General features: G+C 34.8%; 1 long non-coding RNA gene across 1 annotated transcript; it reads right to left on the bottom strand.

The window, feature by feature from the left end:
• Window positions 1–3,954: 3,954 nt before the first annotated feature.
• Window positions 3,955–4,635, bottom strand: LOC134733286 (uncharacterized). The gene is made up of 2 exons (XR_010116773.1): window positions 4,528–4,635; window positions 3,955–4,099 (listed from the first exon to the last, which is right to left on the bottom strand). It is a non-coding gene; the product is annotated as an uncharacterized lncRNA (long non-coding RNA).
• Between the last annotated feature and the right edge of the window lie 12,070 nt (window positions 4,636–16,705).

Below are 16,705 nucleotides of genomic sequence, written 5' to 3'. Positions count from 1 at the left end.
ATTTCAATAAGTTTTTCGTAGCCACATGTACATTGGCATTCCAGAATGGGATACAGCCCAGCTCATCAGACTCACACAGTCTCTCAGATTTTTAGACAATACATTCTAGAAACATAAATATCTTAGCATTTGAAGGGATATGTCAGTTATTGTCTATTGCTTTCAAGAAAGTGATAATTCCCATGCAAAATTTCTATTACCTAGATTTTGCATTCATACTAGGCTTTTAAACTTTGCAAACATTGAAAATTCTTTAATTGCTCACTTTTAGGGAAATATATATATTTTTGAACAGAGTCTTTCTAGATCCCCCAGTCTGGAGGGCAGTGGTGTGATCATGGCTCACTGCAACCTCCACCTTTCTGGCTGAAGCCATCCTCCCACCTCAGCCTTTCCAGTAGCTAGGACTACAGGTGTTCATCACCATGCCCAGCTAATTTTTGTGTGTGTCATGTTTGGTAAAGATGGGGTTTCTCCATGTTGCCCAGGCTGGTCTCTAGCTTTTGGGCTAAAGTGAACTGCCCACCTTGGCCTTCCAGTGTGTTGGTATTACAGGTGTGAGCCACTGCTCCTGGCCTGGAAAAATAATTTTAATAGATAATAACCCAAAATTATATCAATATGCCAGTAGAAACGTCTTTATTAGGATTCATTAAGAAGAAGATGCTAGAAAGCTTCTAGTTCACATTTGATTTTGTGGGGGTTCAGAAAAAGATAACCCAAAGTACAGCACTTTGACATACCAACTACTTAGAACTAAAGCACATTGGAAGGCCTCTGAAGCAGCATCAGGACTAATGTATGCCTCTGACCTTCTCCTGCCCTCCTGTTTCTTGCCCCTCATTCTTCCCTGAAGTGAGTCACAGAAACCAGAATTCCTCTTCCAAGTGAGTCATAGAAACTAGAACTCTTTTTCCCCAAACCAAGCCGTAAAACCTAGATTTATTACCCTAACTTTCCTCTGTCTTTTTGTGTAAAAGCTTGTCCACAAGAAATTATATAACCTAATTTGTCTCAAAGTAGATGAGAAGAACCTTATTCTGGAAGGAGTCCTGCCCTATATCCAGGAGGAAAAAAATGCCACAACAGACAGGCCAAATAGAATCCAAACAGACAGGCCTTGCTGGCTTTTCCCACTCAGTCTATTGCTATTAGGTCATTTCTCTGTTTGTTCAATCATATTTTTATATGGCTGTTCACTCATCATTGAATGTAAGCATAAAAATGGACAGTTTTCCCTTGGGAGATTGGGCTTCATTTTGAAGGCTCTCATGACACATAAAACTTTGATTAAATAAATGTGTTACACTTTTCTCCCGTTAACCTGTCTTTTGTGATAGGAGGGTCAGCTGTGATTCTTATGATGGGGAGGAAAGATATCATACCCTTTCTGCCCCTACAATATGTTAGCAAGTCCAGCAATGATTTGTAAAGTCACAAGGTCAAATAAGGTTAAAAAAGTACACACACATATACAAATAGGTGTATCTGTATGTACACACACACGAACACACACACACACACACATATCTAAAGTTACCTATTCAACTACAAATTATATTCCTTAGGCATTTTTACCTCTTTCAGTTCTCCAAGTAAATCTTTTTTTATCTTTTTTTTTTTTTTTTTTTTGAGACTGAGTTTTGCTCTTGTTGCACAGGCTGGAGTGCATTGGTGTGATCTCAGCTCACTGCAACCTTCGCCTCCCAGGTTCAAGTTATTGTCCTGCCTCAGTCTCCAGAGTCGCTAGGATTACAGTCACCCACCACCATGCCTGACTAGTTTTTTGTATTTTTAATAGAGGCAGGGTCTCATCATGTTGGCCAGGCTGGTCTCGAACTCCTTACCTCAGGTGATCCACCTACCTTGGCATCTCAAAATGCAGGGATTACAGGCATGAGCCACTGCGCCTGGCCAGTTCTCCAAGTAAATCTTATTTTTAGTTTTAACTATCCTGGTCCTCTCCCATCCTCCCTCAAACAAAACAAAACAAACACACAACCCAATAAATAAACAAACAAACAAACTATAAAACAGATCATTTTCATTTGGATGTAGTCTTCACCTTCATCCCGATAATTGTCAACTCTTAATTATTTCATGGAACAATTATTTTACCTTAATTGCTTAAATTTATAGTTGATTGTGAAATGATAACTACTAGAAGATAGGTTGGAGATGAACATTCCTACTGTGCATCTGTGACTGCATATGCAGAGCCTTGTACCTCTTAGCTAATCAAATTCTCTTGAGTCATTGACTAGATCCAGCATTGTCAGTTTGCCTAAAGGAAAGATACTGATGAGGTTAGGCTCCTTCGAAAGCAATCATATGGTTAATTGCATTAGTGTGAACCTAGACTTTGTGATTAAAGCCTAGGACTTTCGTTTAGGTAGAGCAGGGCTTCCACGCTTCAAGGCACTCCTTGGCTTATCTAGTACTCTCCAGGCCTTGAGGAAATGTGCTGAGGCATCAGTATATTTCCCTGAGGAGTTGCCATGTTTGGGAGATCATTCAGTCATTAGACCATATTCAAAGAAACAGGTTAATTTGAATATGTAAACACTAGATCACATATTCATATATATGCAATCTCTTTGAAAAGATCATCATCAGAATGCAGATTTAAATAAACAAGAACATACTCAAAACTTGACATATTATGTGCTTGAATTTAATGTGAATCAGTGCTTGCCCAAAGGATTTTATACCTGTCATCTAGTGATGCCTGTATACTGCTACTGGTATGCTTTTCATAGATGTACATTAAAAAGACTCTGCTCTGTTTTTGAATAAAATCCTATGGCTCATATTTTCAAAATTCCAAATGTAGTTATTTCTCATAAAATTTGGTTAGCAACATTAAGCCCACATTTATATACACACACACATCACACATACACACACATATATGTAGGCACACATATGCACATGTATATATATATATATACGTGTAAATATGTACATAGACTAAATTTAGTACATAAAACATTTCAAAACTTGTTTTTAAACTTTAAAAAAATTACATAGAATTAAAATCATTGTTCTTTCCCTCTCCAGTGAAATGTTGACTTCAGAGTTCACTTTTTATAAAGAAATTCTAAATCATTAAGCAAGTAGAGTACTATCCTTATTTTTTTTAGTTACCCAACATACTTTTGGAGTTTTCACAAATGGGGGCTAGAATGCATTGATGCATAAAGAAAAGCTATTTATGTCCCAGTAATTCAAATCCAACACCATTTTGACTAGATACATACTCATGGGAGTAACCAAGGGTAATTGATGATAAGTTCAAATTACTTGCATCTTATTCGTCTTAAAATCAATCCCATTAGCTGTTATTACCCTATAGGCAATAATATCATTCTGTCAATTGTGAAAACAACGAAGTTTTTTTAATCTTACTGTATTTACTGCTCCTCTATAACCTCATAAAAACTGGCTCCTGTGTATATAAACCATTTAAGAAACCCTACTTCCTTAGAAATAGATGCCATCAATAAGATTTACCGTTTTAAGAAATATTAATATAAAAAGGGGGTCATAGGATGGTCTATTCTCATCATTTTGCATTGTTCTCCAAACAGTTGCCTTCGTTTTCAGGGTGAATCTCTGAATGTTAATAGCAGATGCATCATGTGCAGAAGCTGGGAGCATGCAAGCCATGTTAGGCACATAGATTCTTTACAAGGAAAAATGTTACACAAAGCATATTGGATCAGGGGCTTGATTTCAGAAATGGAATCTTTCCTTTCTATTTTAGACCTGTCTGACTCAGTATTACATACTACTATAAAAATTTGCTCATAAAAAGATTGAATATTAAAATTGAAAGCAAAGTAATAGAAAAACAAAACCTCTGTTCCCCAACGCAAAAATCAAATATGCAAATATGAAAATGAGGGGACTCTGCTTTTTTCCCCCTTACACAACTGATTAAATTGTCACTGCTGGAGATTACATGGGGTTTTATTCCCTTTACAGCCATATTCAATTGGACAGATAGAAAATTATATTGCCACAGACGAGACCCACCACTTGGGTACACTGTGCTTCCAGTTGTTGCAGAGGTCTTTTCCAAAACTTTGCAGCTACCCTTTAAAAAAAGAAAAGTATTAGATGTGGTCATTCATGACACACTAGATTTTTTTCTAAAGTCCTCTCCAACTTCGAGATTTCAGGACAAAAACTACTCCTCTTACTTCTACATATTAGCCTACAGCTTACTTCCCATGTAACAAAACCTTCACCAACACATCCCCTTTTTTATATATGTATCCTATAAATGCATGTATGTGCAAATATATGTATGTGCATAAACATATATACATATATATATATATATATCTCAGAGGCTTTTTTCTTTTTGTGTTTACACTCTATTTCCTAATTTGTGACTTTATTTCCTGGCTCAGCAGTTCTAACACAGAACCTCCCCCACCCCAACTCCTTTTTCTGTCCAGTTGTCTCTTCCAGATGAATATATTTGATTCTTGCAAAAACTGAATACAGAAACATGATTACCTGTGCTTCTCTCATGCCTTGCCGTGGTTCTGAAATGGTTTTCGCTGTCTGCCTCCGTGGAATAGAAGTTAGTGCTTAGCGACGCTGTCGCCTGTCTGTGTCACTCTGCACTGGGGCTGAACAGAGAGCTGCCTCCAGCTGCAGGCGAGGGGCCTCAGTGTTAAGGACGCACAGAACTAGTTTGTTAATGAGATCATTTCTCCAGTGCAAAGAAATGTAGCCACAAGCACAGGGATATTTAACAACTAAAAGAGGTGGTAGGATGCTGTTTTTGAATTGGAGTAATCAGGAAAAAAAATAACAAAAAACAGTGAGCAGCAGATGCTTCATTGCAATGACAAGTGAATAGGAATAGGACTATTTGCCTTAAGATTTGTAGTAGACATGCACGTGTTACTTTGCTATAGAAATGAAGAAATTGATCCCCAAAGAATTTGTAGGTGGCTTGATATGTGGCTGGAAATATTTTTGTTGTTGTCAGCAAAATAATGCTTAAGGATGTTTTTACTAGCTAAGATCTCTACTGTATCTGTTGATAGAACTGCAATTTGAAAATTTTCTTTCTCTGATTGGGTAGTTGAGTAAACAATCAAGGTTTTCATTTCTAGCACCCAAATGGGTAAATTTATCATGAAATCAAGTGATTTCTTCATGCAAAAACTTCCAACATTTTTGCGTTTGAAAACACAAACACATACATCATGCTTAAACAAAGCATTCTGTTTAAATTTGAGAATTTTAAAAATCATTGCTTTCTAACATCGTAAATGCCCTTTCTTGATTCAGATATCTTTTTGCTGTCAAAATTAAAAGCAGAGTTGTGTTCATTCTACTGGCTTGAACATTTAGATGTATCCTTTAGTCTCTGCTTGTGTTTGCTTTTTTTCTGTCTTTCCCATGTTTCTTTGTTTTCCTTTTGTCTTCGTCTCAAGACTTCCCATGGTTTTTGTTTTATCATATTGTTCTCTTTGCATTGTTCAACTGCTCTTTGACAAAAATTCCATATTTAATCTAATTTTCTTGTTTTTGTTTCATTTTCCTTATAGTTTTATATGATTACTTTTTTTTGGTTAGGGCATTGTGTTTATTTGTGAAAACACAATTCCAAAAGTCAGAATAGTACTACGTGAACAAGCTTTTCGATTGAGTGTCCTTATCTTTTAATATTTTGGTTTTTTTGACTTGTTTTATTCTCTTTCCCAGTTCTGGCCATTTTAAATTATCTTTTCATCTATTGCATTGACTTTTCCATTACTAATAGCCTTCTCTTTTAATTCTTCCCTTGATGTCTTGATTTACTAGGCATCTCTTCATTACTAAAACATGACCACCATTTTTTCAACACTTAGTATAAGCACTATGCTCAATGCTTCGTATCTATTCTCTTGAACTCTTACTGCAAACCGGAAAGGTAACATTCTCATTCTCATTTGACACAAGAGGAGACAGAGGCCCAGTGATTAAGGTGCTGTCTGAAGACCACACAATAACTACAATAGCAATGATTTGTCCCCAGAGCTATCTGACACCAAATCACCCCCTCTTTCAACTAAACCATATTGAGGCTCAAAATCAGAATTAGGTTTTGAAATTTTGTTATGTATTGGGGAAAATATACTCACTTGTTAAACTTCACAGATATATACTCATTTCAGTCTTAGTATGCATGTGTACCTGAAATGATTCAATATAAATTACTCCTTATACCTTCCTTTTGATAACATTTACCAACTTTAATCTTATTTGTGATAAAAGAAACCTCTAAACTCAAGTTACTATCTTCAACAAAATTTTTGAGACAAGAGTAGGTCCAACTTTTCTTTGCGTACATACCAATCTGCTAATTTATGGTTGTAAATGTACATGAATTGTAATAATAAGTTCCTACTAGTACAATAAACAAGAAAAGACAACACTAGAATAATAAATAGCCTGTGTTGTCTGCAAACCTCACAACACTATATCAGCCTTTCCAGTAATGACATCAGTAATCAAATATGTTTTTACAGTTGTCAATGTAGCGGATCAGACATCTAATCCCAGTCTGCTTGCAGCTGCTTTTCCTCATCCTTCTCTCACTGTATTAAATTTGCCTTTTGGGAAAATAAGAAAATTATGTGTTCCCTTATATTCCTCGTTCAGGTTTAAAAACTCTTATTCTTCTTGCTATGATGATGACATGCAGGTGTCATTCTTTAAACAGGACACTTTGCAAGTTTTATAAACCCACTGTTTAATCATTACCATTTTCTTCACCTTATTATTGCAATGATAATACATATATATGTGTGTATATGTGTACGTATATAAACACACATACAGACATATTTACTTTTGAGAAGCAGATGTATATTTGATATTCTATTAGAAGTCTCTAAAATTGCTGCAGCTATTTCTGTGAAGAAAGTTGTATTTCTAGACTTTGGAAAAGAGCTTAACAAAATTCTCTTTGATGGACTGCAGTCCTGAAAGTTGCTCTTGTATTAAGCTGCAATTAATGCATGTACCCAGCAGTCTCCTAAGGAATTACAGAGGAACAAAGTTAGCAACTAGCAGGCCTAAAATAGCTAGAGAGCTTTGACCACAAGGATAGGATAACAGTAATGCAGTGACTAAGAGGAGAGACTGAGGAGTAAGGAAATCTTGACTTCAAATTTCAGCTCTTATAATTTGCTACCTTTGTGACCTGGGCAAGTTACCTAATTCTTCTAATAAGAAATATTGTTCTAGTATTTCTTTGTTTAAATGGAGACAATGCCCACCTCAAAGGGTTTGGGGAAAATTTGCCAGTTAATAAATATAAAGCATCCAAGACAGAATGGTATTTACTAAGTCCAGTATAAAAGACAATGGTTTTCACTGTCACTATTATCATCTATGCAATAACTAAAAATGAATTTCTCTTTCTTTCCTTCTTTGTCATGATGCCCTGAGCTATAGAGTCTCTTATGCATCTTATAAGTAGCATTTATGCTTCTAGTATTTTCCTGTTTTTGTTGTTCTCACCACACTGTAATGGCTATTATATACAACTCCTGTAATAATTTTAAGATCAACATAAATCTGTACCAAGTGAAATATACATGAATCAACTCTTCAGCACATGTAGCAGAAAGTTTCTAGGACTAAGCTCAATGCCTACACAATGCCACATAAAAGATGTTCAATAAATTACTGTTACAACTAGCTGAATTGAACCCATATATTGTATTTGCCCAATGCAAACCATAAATTCATTAAATGTATGCATCATTCGTGTTCCTGTACATACATATATGCTTTTATTCATGTATCACATGTCTACTGTATGATAGGGACTGCCCCCAAATTAAGCTACGATCGGCAGCAACCATTTGTTTCATGTATGTGTGTGTGCGTGTATGTATATACAGCATACATACATATATATATATATATATCTGTATATATAAGCTTTACTTTTTCGTCTGTAAAAATTAGAGGGACAGTCTGATTTCTAATGTCTCTAAGCAATAACATTCTATGATTCTTATCTAAATACACTCTTTCTTTCTTAGAGAACTCCCAGTAAAGCTGGTATACCAGGACCACCTCTACTCCTAATTATCAGATTTCGCAAACTTTGTATAATTGCAAGGGCTGTATATTTATTATAGTTGACTCTAACCTTCACTATTTTTTCACCTACCATTCACGCTTTTAAATTTTATTTCAAGGAAAAACTGTTGATTTGAAAAACTGTTGTTAGGAAAATTCTGACACATCCAATTGAAAACATACTGGCTCACAGTAGTGAAACCTTGAAATAAACTTTCAAGATCTGATTACTCACAGCCTGACAAGTAATTGAAAAGATGGATCTTATTATCATTGGATTGTTTGTTGTTTTTGTTTTTATCATGCATTTCTTCAGGCTGTCCCTATGTATCCTGAAAAGCAATCCATCTAAAGATATAATTTAATTGATTGATTCAGCAAACATTTCTTGAGTACCTATCATATGCTAGGCACTGTATTAAGTATTGAGGATACAGATATATAATCTATATTCTCACCACTATATCACAAAACCTATTAAATAGAAATGCTAACATAGATAAATCCATGAATAGCTACATTTAAAATTATCTTTACTACATTCAAAAATACTAACCAAAAGCAGAAAATGTGCAATAAAATACTCAACATGCTGTTTGTGTTGTTGTCTATTAAAAAAGGTTTCAAAATAATAGAAATTTCAGTTGTTCAAGCATAATGTACTTCTATTCAATTGAGCCCCTAAATCCAGATTAAGACCAGAGTTGGTTCCAATGGGCATGTTCCCCCCAGCACCCTCCTGCCGCCAGCCATTCATATTGAATTTTAAATTCATGTTAGCAACTGCCTATACAATCCAGGGAGGAAAAGGAGAGAATAGGGAGAGGGGTGGTGTTGAAAAAGTTTCTGAATGAAAATTTGCAAGTTAATCTCAGAAGATGAGATTTTTTAGGAGTTCCTATATCTACAACACCAGAGTTGTTTGCAAATAAAAATTTGGAGACTTTTTTTAAAATTCACTATTAAAAAATTGCAACTGACCCTTTGCAAGTAACCATTCAAACAGTAATAAAAGAAAGCAATGCTCAGTTCTATAGTTTGTTCATCTGGATGTGAAAGGCACAGGCTTAGAGAGGGGCATGTGTTTATAATATTGCTATGTGAAAGAAACAGGGGCAATTACATATTTCACAGAATGTTAACACTTGGGATAGGCTATATTAAACATGTTTAACTAGATGGCATAAATATTCTTGAGAAGTGAATTTATCTATGTAATCTTCTATAGACCTAACAGGAAGGGTGACCCTGTAGAACCAGGATCAAGGCTTTAGCATGAATGATTGTAAGCACGTGTAATTATTTCTTTCAGATTTATAACAACATTCTTGCTGTTAACAAATATAAATGTAACATTTACTAGGAAATAAGAGACTGCAGACGGAAATAAACAAACCTAGGATGTAGTTCATCTAAGTAAACACTGAGGTTATAAACCTTCTAACTCAAATATCAAGAGCCCTGCAAATTAATGCTACGCACAATAGGCCCTTTGGAAGCTAACTTAATCCACCCCCCTGAATCTACATGAGGGCCATGCATAACAATGCAGGAGCTGGGTTTCCATTAAGAGTTTCCTCTGCAGGCTGTCAGCTGTTTGAAGAAATAACAATTTCCTAGGCATGAAAGCTTTTTCAGAAGGTTCCCACTGATGTGTAATAAAAGTGACTTTCCTTTTTTTCCTTCTGCTTCTTACTTTCTCCCCAACCTCAGATGTAACATTGTGGGGGAAAAAAAGGGTGGACTAAGGCCATAGGCCCCCTACTAGTTTACCTTACGTGGATTATCAGTGCAGGTGTTAATATAATTGAAGGTGTGGTAGCAGATACAACCCCCTAATAGCTTTTCCTATATGGAGATTACCTAGGTAGAGAATGCCAGAGTACCTGAAGAATAGGCAAGTGAGTACCTTATTAACATATCACCATTCAGCGGCAGCTGCATATCTGGAAGAAGAAGAAGAAGAGAAAAAAAAAAACCTCTAAGGAGCCTATTCATCTATGTTAATGGGCCCATTGCACAGTACATTGTGTGAGAAATTAAGTCTCTGGCTGTGAACTTCCTGTGCTGTGCAAGCTGCCTTGACTCTTTTTTATTGCTTCAGTGTTATTATCTCCTCCTGGAAATAAAAACAATCATGTTCTCACATTTGAGAAGCCAAAACATTCCAATATAACAAACTGGAGATGCTGGTTGAAAGTTTCTTTTGTCTCCTTTATTAACTGAAAAAATATGTTTTGAAATTAAAACAACCCCTAAATTTACATCAAAGCACATCAAATTAACTGAGCTGCCCTGTGAATGACAAAGTTTTTTTTTACTCTTCTTATAAAATACACAATTTAAATTGCTTTTCTAGTTATCATTCCTTTTTAGAATTAATTTTTGTAGATAAAATATGTTAATTTATTCAAATTAGGCTTTTTTTTAAAAAAAAAATGTCCAACTGGCAAAAGAACTGCTTTCCTCCTGAATGATAAGTAAAATAGACACTTTTGTAAAAAAAAAAAAAAAAAAAAAAGATATTTATTGTGAGCAAATAATTTCAATTTCAGAACAAGGTTGGCTAGCATTTCAAAAATAAAAATAAGAAAGGTTTAAGATTAAAGAAAATCCCTCTTTTAGGTGTTAAAAGTCCAGAATGTTTGCTCTTACTTTTTTCTTGGTTGTTGCAAAGCAATCATGTAAACCCATGTACATCATTTGGTATAAAAATGAATTCTGTTCAGATTAATAGAACACATTTTCATCACTTTGTGTGCACATTACCTAATCATTACCACCATCATCATTAAGATCCTTATCATAAAATAAAAAGCTAATGACCAATAATGATTACAACTCAATTAACAATGACTCTCCCAGTGCGATTTTAAAAATTCAGTTTCCTTCCAACTTGAAGCATTTTCAAGTTAAACTAATATGTTTTACTATTTAATAGGTACTGGATATGAGAGACGATAAAAAGAATACCATGATTCAATCTGCTATTTTACTTTGCTGAGGTACATTCTGTCTTCACTGACAAAATTTGTCCAAGGAGAGTAATGATTATTGTCTGATGTACCTAAGTTTTCAGCAATCATCAATCTTTATTTTAAGAATATGGCAAATCAGCCAATGGTAAAACAAGGTTGAATACATCCAGGATGGATATATAAACACCAAAGAGTTTGTCAAGAAAATTCTTACAGTGTTAAAACTTTAGACTTTTCATTGATTTTTGTTGTTTTCTTTAAAATATAAGTAAGAGTTTGTAAAAGTAGGATGTAGTCAAACAGATCCTTCTCTAAATGATATCATGGCATGGATGTTTCTTTAATTTGCACAGTAAAATCAGCATTAATTATTTGAAATAATATTCACTGTCAAGTCTTTTTCAAGGATGAGTGCAAGTGTTCCAAACTACTACTTACTAATATATCTATACTACATTTATTTATTTACAGACACTTATTCATGTGAAGTACTGAAAGAGGTGAATCTGTTTGCTTTGGAGTCAGTGCTTTAGGCGCTGGGATATGACTATAAATGGTACACTTTCATAGACTTTGGAAGGCGTTGCTAACTTTGGTTTCTTAAAGAGAAGACAAATTATTAATCTACAGTAAGAAGGGAGCTTGACTATCCATTCTTTCCTTAACTAGTTTATATTCCATGTTGCTTTATATAGACTACTATATAGACTAGTAAATAAACAAGGTTTTCTAGAATGAGTTCATATTTTGTTGTTTAAAGACCTCCTCTTTACATGGGGTTCCTTTCATAAAATACTTTCTTTTTTTCAGACAAAATGCCTTCTAGTTTTTTTGGCTAACATTTTATGGTCACAATCTGCTGCTGGGGGCACTCGGACAAAAAGAACTAACACCAATGTTTTCTACAGCAAGGGGGCAGTTGATATTTCAAAAATAATGGAGACCAATAATTTAAAGAAGAGTAAAATTGAACTAGTTCCTTTAAAATAATTCGGATTAATGGGCCATTCACAGTCCTGTTAACACTTAACAATTCTATGCTCCAGGTAATCAGGGTAACATTGTTGCCAGCACAAAAGTGACACCAGAACTCGTCTTCATTGGCATCAGAAATGCCAGCCATATCACCTCTGACTGCGTGGCCCCATATCTATTAACCTTATTGATTTGGAGCCCTGCTGGGCCTCCCTGGAAAACTACACCCTGCTGAAAGGTTGAAGTGGATCAATCCTGAACCATGGACAAGAATTCAATAAAACAACATAGTAAAGACCTTTAACCATTAAGTATTCCTTAAAGTATATCAGATTAAGAACTTTGCCGTAATGAAGCTCTTTTAAGATTTTTGAGATGCCAGTTGATTCCAAGTCCCCAAAAGTAGACTATTGTCTAGAAGGGGCATCAGACTATTTCAAGAGACACCTTTTTATCTGTTGTGAGGTAGTTAATGGAATATAATAAGGAGTGCTGGGTTTGTGTATTCAAGATGGCTGTTATGTAAATAAGTGGTTTTAAAGTCAAATTTTAAAACGTTATTATTTTCATAACAAAACTGAACATTATGCAGATTTGCAGTAGAAAAGTCCTAACAGAAAGAAAAATGTTTTCCTCACTAGCTACTAACATAAATTTATTGTACTTACTACTTGTTTTCCATAACATGCTACCAAATTTTCTGAAGTTGTTAGTAAACTTACAACCTTTTTCAAATTCATAGTTAATAAAGAAGACAAGTGCAGAGGTTCAGAGCTCCATATTTCTCTACAAAGGCAGAAGTGATCTACATATATAACAGGACTGCGACAAACCCATTCATATTTAAATGCAACTGGATTTCTTAGGAATTCAATTTCCATCTTTCCAGATTTTATATTCTTTGGGCTTTGTTTATTCACAAGTCCCTGATCTGGGCTTCAAAAAAAATCTCATCCCCTGAAAACCGAACACTTTTGTAAACTTTTAATACTTGCAAAATTGAAGGATCTTATCAATACTTATCTTTAAGTCTCAAAAGTCCTAAATTCACAATAGAGACTATATATGAATATATATAATATTTTATGTAAATATATAGTATAACAATATATAAACATTTATATATATTTACTTTATATAATACACAAATATATGTATATGTGTATATACATTATATATATATTTATTTACTTCTGAATGTTTCTACTTTCTCTTAATTACTTTTAAAATGACTGGCTGTTTTTAAATTATCTATAATATCATGTTAGTGAATGTATATAACTAAAAGTTTTAAATAAAACACTTTTGCAATTAAGAATGCAGACACAGTTTGATTTTTAAAAACTGGTTGACATTTTTGTTTCCTAAAATATTTCCTCTGTAGTATTTTAGAAAATGTAGTATTGGGATTTTTTTTCTTGCTGGAAAATAAATACTATATTGTGTTGTTCATTGAAAAATGGCCCAATTAGTTATTATGCTGAAATAATGCCATACAACTAGAATAACAAAAATTAATGATTGCTGGCTATAATAGGTATTCATCTTTGATCAATAATGCATTATAGCCTATGTGAAACACCTAACATAGAACATAACATATATTATCTCTATTTAGCACCTCTAGGCAAGAATACTGTAAAAAGAAAAGAATCGAAATTACAGTTTTTCTTTATTGACAGCTCTCTAAGGAATACACTGGAATGAGTTCTGTCTGCCTAACTAATTGATAATTATTTAATTAGCAATTTATAATGACAATGGGATTTTACCCTCCACTAGTCCATCTATTCTTTAAGACAGAAGTAGACAACTTTATGCATCTTTGTACTAACTTCTGGCAGTCAACACTGGCCAAAGTGTGCCCTCACTAAGATTTCCAAAGTTAAACTCTAAAAGCAGTGTGTGCCACCACCTCCTTTAAATCACAGCATTTCCTTTTCCCATTACCAGCGATGACTGGCATTTTAACAATGTGTGTGGGTGTACACCCTTGTTGTGTCACTGTGGACAGTTCTAACAGCAGCTTCATTAGTTCTTTTTACAACAAAAGATAGGGTTTTCCCCCCTGCCTTTTTCTTTCTTTTCCTTAGTTGGCATGCGGGCTGAATTTTCCTCAGACCCCCTGCTTGACTTTTTTTTTTTTTTTAATTCCAAAACTTCTTTAGAATGGTGCTGCTATTCGAACACTACGAATTGTAACTGATAGACTGTTTGCAGAGGAACTCATGAAAGTTCTCTTTGTTCTCCCTTCTTTAACCAGGTTTACCAGCCCCTCCCTCCCACCATCCAAAAAGGAAAAGGAAATCCACTTTTAATTATACATTGATGGAAATCACTGTGTAGGAAGGATGCATTCACTGTAGAATACCCATTATATACTTTATTACAAACAAAAAGAGGTGCTTGCATCAGAACAATCAGGGCAGTAGTTCTCTATACTGAGCAAAAGCTCAAGTTAAAATGTATTTTTCTCCATAACATTTCTGTTCAGTTTAATATATCTCCCCTAATGACAGAGTTCTTTTAAGACATAAAACTGGGTAGTAGCTTTAAATATATATATGTGTGTGTGTCTGTGTGTGTGTGTGTGTAATCTTGAAGTAACTATATAGAGAAGCTTTGTGTAGATAAAAACAAGATTGAATCCCATCTGAATGAAGTTTTGGCAATTCATTATTTTTGTATCTTTCATGCAAAGAAATAGGCTAGGAGTCAGAAAGATTTGAAACGGAAGAAGATGAAGTTGTGAGATCTCCTCAGGAATAATGAGGGAAAAGCTATATTTTAAGGTGAATCAGTGATTAATGATGAAACTTCAATATTCTCTCTAGGAATGAAAAGAAGAAAGAAAATTAAAGGATCCAGAAATAGGCACATTCTTGAAATAAAATTTCAACTGAACTTGCCTTTTAGTATTTTACTTCTAAAGCATATGTACACTCATTTTCTTTAGGTTAGAAACTCTTTTTTTACTTTTGAGGGTTTACTAATATAAGAAAAAAAAAGTAGTAATGTCCTGCATGCTAAAGCAAAGGCATTTGCTCTAGAGGACCAACATTCAGGCTCCAAAAAGGTCTTCCACTTACACTTTACACACCAGACCCATTATCACCGGATTCTCATTACAGCTGTGTGGATCAAGCAGGACAACTCATTTTTTATAGGCAAGGAGGATAGGGCTTAAGAGAGTAAATAACCGGTCTTATTAGTTGAGGTCCATAAAGAAGACAGAACTAATGCAAGTACTTCAGCAATAAGAAATTTAGTATAAGAATTAGATCTTCTATGAATGTTGGTGGGAGCTGTTTAACTGAAAGTCTGGAAGAAGAGAGTAGAGAATCAGAGATATAATCAATGCCAGATTTACATGAAGCAGTGGCCCAGGAGAACAAGTGAGTGCTTGTAGGAAAATATGAGAAACTGTGCTCATCTGATAGCAAAGTTGCACTATGATGTATGGAGGTGTCTGTGGAAACTATTCTCTCCGGAGAACATGTTGCTTCTGCAGGGGAGAAAAAGTAATACCTTTTCTTCACCCATTACTAGAGTCATGGCTCACACCCCTATAACAAAAGACAGATTAACAAGAGGAAAAACATAACAAATATATTTATCAAAGTTTTATTTGACATATGAAACTTTTTGAAGTTTTATGTGACATGAAATCCTTCAGAAATGAAGACACAAAGACCAGAGGAAAACTGTATCTTTATGCTTGAGTTCAATGAAGAATAGACAGTTACGTAAAAGCATGATTGGACAAAAAGTGTATGATCTGATGGTAATAAATTGGTGTGTGTAGGAGGTGCCCAGCAAGGTCTATCTGTTTAGATCCTTTTTGGCCTCTGGGACAGGACAGGACACCTCTGAAATGAGGGTCTTATTACCTACTTTCAGGTGCGGTAAGTCAGATAATTTCAGTATTTTGTTCTAAGCCCTGACATACCTATAATCTCACAGCCAAGCCTGTAATGGTGCACCTGAGAGCATGGTGAGTTGGCAGGGCCTGAAATCAGAAAGACATGCTGGACATGGAGCAACAGTAGAGCAATGATGAACTGGGGCTCACTGGGGACTTTTGTATCTGTCCCTTAAAGTATCTGACTACCATGGCCTTCCAAGAGTAATGGCTTCCTCACTTCTATCTTCCAAGTCTCACGTAAATTCCTTTCTTGGGCAACTCTAACTCAGAACCATGCAGGGAAAGGGATTCTGGAAAATGTAATTCCCATCCTTGCATAGGAATAGAAGTGCCAAGTTGACAATACACACTTCAATGTGTTGGTCTAAAGCCACATACCAAGAAAGCAGAAGGACCAAAGCTAGAGTAGGTTTTCAACTCTGAGGACAATATTGTTTTCATTCTGTCAGGCTATGTTAAACCATAAATTGTCAAATGGGAATTAGTTGTCAAAAGGAAATTTATTGCTTCATTGAAATATTCAGACTTCGGGGATGACTAGATCCTGGGATTCAAATGGTATTGTTAGGATTCAATTTTTTTCTTTTTCTCTCTTGTTTCTACACTTTGGAATGGCTTCATTCTTATCTGCTAAGAATGGTAAAGAAAAAGAAAAATCAAAATTGCTAAAAGAGTAGCTGTTTGCCAGGTGCAGTGGCTCACATGTGTAATCCCAGCTACTCTG

This window comes from Symphalangus syndactylus, chromosome 17, assembly GCF_028878055.3.
Source record: "Symphalangus syndactylus isolate Jambi chromosome 17, NHGRI_mSymSyn1-v2.1_pri, whole genome shotgun sequence".
Lineage (NCBI taxonomy): Eukaryota > Metazoa > Chordata > Mammalia > Primates > Hylobatidae > Symphalangus > Symphalangus syndactylus.
This window is presented reverse-complemented; position numbering and strand designations above follow the sequence as displayed.